Below are 7,063 nucleotides of genomic sequence, written 5' to 3' on the forward strand. Positions count from 1 at the left end.
TGATATACACAGCATAGGAATCTTTATCTGAAAACTGTTTGCCCTTGCTGCAACTAATCCAGCCCATGTAACAGGGCCTTAGCTATCCTATGCAACACCGCCCTCTGCTGCCAGCCAGAATAATTGCCCTTTCAAGCAATTATTGGCAAATGCAAAGAGGGTGTTATGCAACGATTTCTCAGATAAAATTAGACACTGGGACTTGTTTCTAGTTTCAGAAAGCTACAGTACATGCTCCCTGTACTGGTCTTCCCGTACGGTGTATTATTTGATAGAGTGAATTTGTGTGCATTTGTTCTGCAGGGGTACAGGCCTATTTATAAGGACCTATGCAACCAATATAACACATTGAACCATGAATGGCTGTTTGCAATTGCAAAGAAAGGGGTGCCTTGGCACGCGTTGAAACGCGTTTGCTTTTTGGACATGGTGGTAATATAAATAAATAATGAGACGCAGTTTGTGAGTGCGGATTTTTCTTCCCTAAGTGGATACACTTTATCGCACACCCAAAGACTTTCGTTTTTCCAAGAAGTTGAGCGCGTCCTTTGCCAAAACTTGTTTGCAATTGCAATTATTTCTTATTTATTTGACCTTGTGGGTTGTGCAACCATTTGGCCCCCGAACCAATCTGAAATTGCCCGCTGTGTATAGCAAACGTGTATTTGTATTGACCTAGACATAATGCCAGGCCCTCCCCCTCTGTAACCATCACTGTTCCAAAGGTAGGAATAGTTATACAGATCCAGGTTAGTCAACACTATCATGCTAACAATGCTTTTTAAATCTGAAATGCTGAAACATACCTGGGATAAAGTGGTAGCAATGATGCGGTAATGGAGCATGAGAAGAGCATGGATGGTGAAGAAGTTTGTGGCATGCTGCAAATGTCAAGGACTGGGACCAGTGGCTGCCATATCTTCATTTTGTATAGAGGGGTGCTACAGGCTTTTACTGGGCTTTCACTGTTCAAGTTGCACCTGATACGGGCCTCTTTTGATGTTTCTTCCCATTCTCTTCAGGGGATGGCATGTAGGTTACTCTTCTCCTATATCCTATATCCTCAAAATGGAAGAGCTGTAGAGAAAGGTCTGCGTAAACTAGACTTAGTGGTATGACCAGCAAGTTCCCCTCAGTGTTATCCCAATAAACCAGACAGGCATTAATTGTATAGAGACTGTTCACATCTAGGACATCATCCAGCACTCCCTGAAAGAAGAGGTTTTATGCCTCAATTGGACGGTGACCTTCCTGGTTAAATGAAGGTTAAATTAAAAAGAAATCTCTGGCATTCACTATTCACGTTTCAAAACTGGCAGCACCCAGCAGATGCCTTGAAGGACAGCATTTGCCAATGTCCCAGTCAAACCAGAATGCTCATAGAATACTGCTGTCCTGTTGCTACCCATTCATCTGAGGTACAAACTGCTCCTAGGTCAAGGGTTAGCATTTGGTTCAGGGCTGTGTTAGCAGGCTAATGGCAGTTCATGAAAACAGCCCATTTGACGAAACACCAGCAGCTACATCAACAGTGATGACGGGATCTTGATGGTCAGGTAAGGCAAATCTTGTCACTGATGGAGTTGAGATATTCTTCCCCTATTCTCAGACCCTTCCCCGTCTTTCTCTCCCTACGTGCTTCCTGTCAATGTCTTCACTGTCCTATCACACAATAAATGCAAAAAAGAGCCAAAAATATATATTTTTAAAGGCACACATACAGTGCACCTTCCACCAACAATTCGTATATTGATCACTCAAGGGCGGTATAGAGTTGTCCTAATGGGACTCAAACCCTGTCCTCCTAGTACCAAACTGGGGCTCTGAGCTCTGTGCTATCGGAGTCCCCAAAGACTACATACGTATACCACGAGAAGTGGGATACCTTGCTGTGAGGCCGCCAGAAGCACCCCAAACTGTGTGAGTGAGACATACGAGGGAACTGAAGATAGGTGATCCCTATGGTCAAGTGCAAGGGATTGTGAAAGGAAGAAGTGTGACATATGGGACACCAAGAGTGTAGTGGCTACAAGCCTTGTGCCACCGAGAGGCTAGTGAGAGAGTCACGAAGCTGACTCGCAAAAAAAACTCTCTTCGTTAGTTGTCCTTTATTCGTTTCCAATGTTAAGATCCAGTAGGCTACAAAAGTTTAAAGCGTCCTAAAACCCGACACCGTGCAGTGGGCTACTGGTGTGAGGGTAAAGTGCGGTTGTGCGTAATAGAGAGCAATATTTCAGATTGTGCAAAGCAAGAGGTCAACAAATATTGTGCTCTCCCTTTCCTAACCCCTCTCCCTGCCAGTCAGTGCCCGTGCCGCAATACAAAACCTAATTGCCAACTAGGAGTCACGTGACACCACAGTGAACGTCAAGTTAAAAGCCAATACAAAAACATGCACAGATAAGGCATATGGCCGCTACAAAGAGTGTGTGAAGCATTCAGGTCTGTTTCACAAAAGGGTAGGGGTTATGATGGAAGGACTATTGGGCGACATTCAAATGGCTGTAGTCTGTGCGGACATGGACACGGAGACATTAATGGGGTTATATGCCTTTTACTGTAAATGAGACACCAAACAGACCGTTCAACACCACAAGAAAAAGAATGACCCATCTTGATACATTGTTTTCAAGGGGACTCTGATCACAGCCCTAAGCACTGTGCAGATAAATAGACGCAAGTTGTATTTCTAAGTTCCAAAGAGGGCTTCTTCGGACCCCCTCAGGGGCCTCGTCTGTGCACTATGCAGAACAAGCTCCATAGTATGGAAGAACTAATCTGTTTTCTTGCACTCTTAACTTTCCGGACAGAATCCGGATCAATTTCAGAATTGTGTTCTCGGCCACCGTTGCACCACACCTTGATTGTCCATACAAATGCTGAAAAAATATCAATTCTATTGCATATTGAAACTCATTTTTTGTGAGTCCAAGTCTTAAGTGTTTACTTGTTTTGTTTATGACACTATGACACCCAGTTAAATCTCTTAATCAAACGGTCAGCAGTGACCATAAAGAAAACATTTTGCCAAATATATTGAACATATCTCTCATTATAGGTAATAACCTCTTTAAACCTTAACAGTATCATGTTTGAATTCCTATTACATGAATAAAGTTGTTTACAAACTCTATCAGGTCTAAGCGAATTATATCATACTGTACCATAAATACCTTCTTTCCATAGCATGTAATCCAGCCGAAAGGAAGTCCCACTTTCATGTTGTGTGGTTGTTGCATTCAAATCAGCATGGATTTGTCTTCTTCACTGATGGTTTTAAAGGTCATATCTCTTGGCGTAACAGGGTAGCCTTAGCCATTTGAGCCATGTCCAAGACCAATCCCTCACACTTTCTATCATCTGACCGTAAGAAGATGTTGAATTCCCTCACCTGACACTTGAGAATGTGGCTAAAACAGATTTTAATTGAAATAAAAAAATCCAAAATATAGACATATATATTCATAAACAAAGGTCTTGGCTGTGCCGCAATGTTCAGATCAACCTACCCATATTTTACTTTTTTCATCACAGAAATTGCTCGGTTTTGTCAGCACTGTCAGACACAAATAGTAGTAAAAAAGATATGTGTATTGCATTAAAGAGATGAATTATTTTTAATAATTCAAAAGAATTATATTATATATAATATATATTGTATTCTCAAAACATGTCTAAAACATCTTCTGGAAAAAAAAAACTTGGTAACACTTTCTATTTCTCATTATGAGTGCATTTATAACAAATTATAATGCACATTATGATTACTTACAATGCATTACGACTACACCCATGATCTTTCTTGATGCTTTATGTTAACAGTAATGAGTAACCATGAATCTAGCTTATAACACTTTATAAATCCAACGGTATTATGAGTGCTCATGACTGGATATAAACTACAGGCGGCCTGATGGCGCTTACAGTACATTATGATGCATTATAGATGTGCATTATACAGTGCCTTATAGATGCATCCATATGAACTTCACTTTACTTAGAGCACACATTGACGACTTATGATCTCACATGAACCATTATAGCATCGTATGAGCCCTTATGACAGTTTATCATCCAGGTCTGTGCATAGAGGGGTATAGGTACTCAAAATGTACTATAAGCCCCATCAGGTAGCCTGTAGTTTATAGCCAGTCATGAGCACTCATGACACCCTTGGATTTATAAAGCATTGTAAGCTAGATTCATAGTTATCCATTACTGTTAATATAAAGCATCATGAAGCATTATGATTGTAGTCATAATACGTTGTAAGTAATTATAATGTGTGTTATAATTTGTTATAAATGCGCTTATAATGTTGGCTTTAGGTAAAGTGTTACCAAAAACTTCTGTTTTTTATCACCTCCATCAGACCACTGTCAGTTTTTTGTCAGACGGTGGTGACAAAAAATACTCAGCATCTCAGTGGAGGCCAGAGTATTATTGTGGATCTGATTACTAATATGTCTTATTGTTTCATTAACCAGCACAATTCAGTCAAATATGGAATAAGCTGACAAGCTATGGAACAAAATCTGATGGTGGTGACATCTGATGGTGGTTTAGGTTTGCACTTCAAACCTCTTCTCAAAAAGTACATACAGTATTTATAAACACTAATATATACAACAGTGACAGTGTTAACAGGTTATGACTGAGATGTGTTTTAAATTAACAAATTTAAGAGGAAATAAACTTACAGGAGCAGTGATGGTGAAGTATGCAGTAGAGCCAGAGCGGTAGAGTCTCTGGTAGAGAAAGGTTTGAAAAGGGGTCCTCAGAAATGACAATGATGATCATGTTTAATCCTCAAGCGACCGGCCTGTTTTTGCGACTAACCTGACCGAACGGGGTCATTTATGACCCCAAGGAGTTTATATAGAAATACCATTATATAAATTATTTTTTTGGGGTTCATTCAAATTTATTTACATCTTGCACATACTTGTCCCTCATCTAAAGCAAAAAAAACGTGAATTTGAACATTTTATTGTTTTGCTAAAAATTAGTCAAACTTACGCTAAATATGATGTATGCCCTCATTTGCATATGTAAACATCAAAATACATAAAACATCCAATACATTTTTTTTTCTTCTCTCATCATCAGTAATCAACTGAGAAAGTTTCATGGTGATATCTATCATTTAGGCCTACATTTTTTAGCCTATTCACTTGTAGTAGTCTTATCATAATAATACAATATATTTATGCTAATTATGGAAATTGCTCAACGTGAAACTTTGGGAAACCAAGCTAAATTCCATCCATTAGGCCCATAGATTATATTTCTGCAATAAAACTTTAGGGTACTCAACATTTCTGGGTTCATGAAATTACAAGATCAGAGAATATGGTAATTTACATAGACAAAACCATGTCTCAAACATATAACCTTATGCACACTCAAAATTTCTCTGAAACTTTTTCTGGACATTGTAGCTGTGAAAAGGTGTCTTCTATATATATATTAGAGCAAAGAAATGATTCAACTGATGCTTCAGCCTTTGTATAGCCATATAATAAGGAAAATTCTAAAAACGTCATTGATTTCTACACTGATGATATGTTTCCTCCCTCTTTGTTCATCAGGATGACTTCCATTTCATATTCTCATCATGTGTCTAGAACCACTGTGCCATGACATCAACAAATATGGAGCAATAGCAGAGGAAATGCTACCTGGGTGCCCTCACAATATGCTTTGTTGGCTATCGCAGGGATGCCCTATTCATTTATATAATATTACATTTTAATACTGAAAATGTTTATATTATGAATATTTTAGGTATGCTGACCATGGCCTGCCCAAAGACACAAAATACAAGAGTCAAAAATAATAGAAAATATTGTTTTAAACTCATTACTTGCAGCTCTGTAGAATTGCTTTATGTTCTGTCAAAGTAAAAGTTCTTTATTTGCCATTTATGCGGACAAGTGGTCCAGACACAGGAACTCTTTTAGAGGCCCTCTGAGTCAATATATAGAAATAAATAGAAAAAAAGAAAACGTAGTGGTGGGGGGTGATATTCTTCAATTCCATCAGTGATTTTTATTTTTTATTTTTAGTCAATTGAAATGTCTGTCCCTAAGACAGCAGGTGGACACAGTGTGGGTTTACAGCTGTGGAAAACAATACAATTACACTTTCAAACAAGTTAAGCAAATTTGTTTATCTTGGTCTCTCCAGACCACACAACATTGCTCCAGTGATCCATATCCTTGGTCTATTCATCTCTCTTGAGAGCAAGATAAACAAATTGGCTTTAGATGGGTCAAGCATGTGTGGTGGTAAACAATTGAGTTTCACAAAAAAATTGATCATCTGGCTCGCATGGTAGTGGGACTGACATGTTGAGAATGCATGAATATTATATCGTCAACATTGGAAATCTGAATTACACCTAAAATAAACATGCACTGTGACTACTGAAGCATATCATGATAGGCTACTCTCCATAGTATTGCATTCAAATCCCACACCAATCTAAACCAGATGCAGACTCAAAATGTAAAAGTTTAATGTAAATAAAGGTTGAAAGGCACACTGATGTCCTCCCTTTTAACAACAAATGAGACGGTTTTCCGGATTTCTCATGGATATTCGTCTCTGATTGGCTCCCTCCTCCTGCTCTGCAGAGAGATTCTAAAGGTTATCGACTCGCCACTTCCCCGGGTGGTACTGCACTATAGGGGCGCCAATGCAGGCGTGCAGGCTCCATAGAGCTTGAAAGTCACTTCCCCCGATTTCATGGGACCTCAACAGCGTTTTTAGCCGAAAATCGTAGCATGTAATCCAATGGCGGTATTAAAATGATATTTCGATCCCCTTCGAGTTGTGCCACGAGCTCCATATATGTTGTTTCTGATATTTTTGCTTAATTTTTCGTACGAACCCCCAAACTTTTTTGAAAGCTGTGTTTCTTCACATTTTTCATGCCGACGGGCTAACAAATCATTTATACTTCTGCATGAATAATGCTTATCTAGCCTCTTAAACAGCATATTTGTAGCCCAGCGCATATCATGAATGAGATCAGAAGATATTTACTCGCTACCATGTT

This window comes from Engraulis encrasicolus, chromosome 2 (genome assembly GCF_034702125.1).
Source record: "Engraulis encrasicolus isolate BLACKSEA-1 chromosome 2, IST_EnEncr_1.0, whole genome shotgun sequence".
In the NCBI taxonomy this organism is placed as follows: Eukaryota; Metazoa; Chordata; class Actinopteri; order Clupeiformes; family Engraulidae; genus Engraulis; species Engraulis encrasicolus.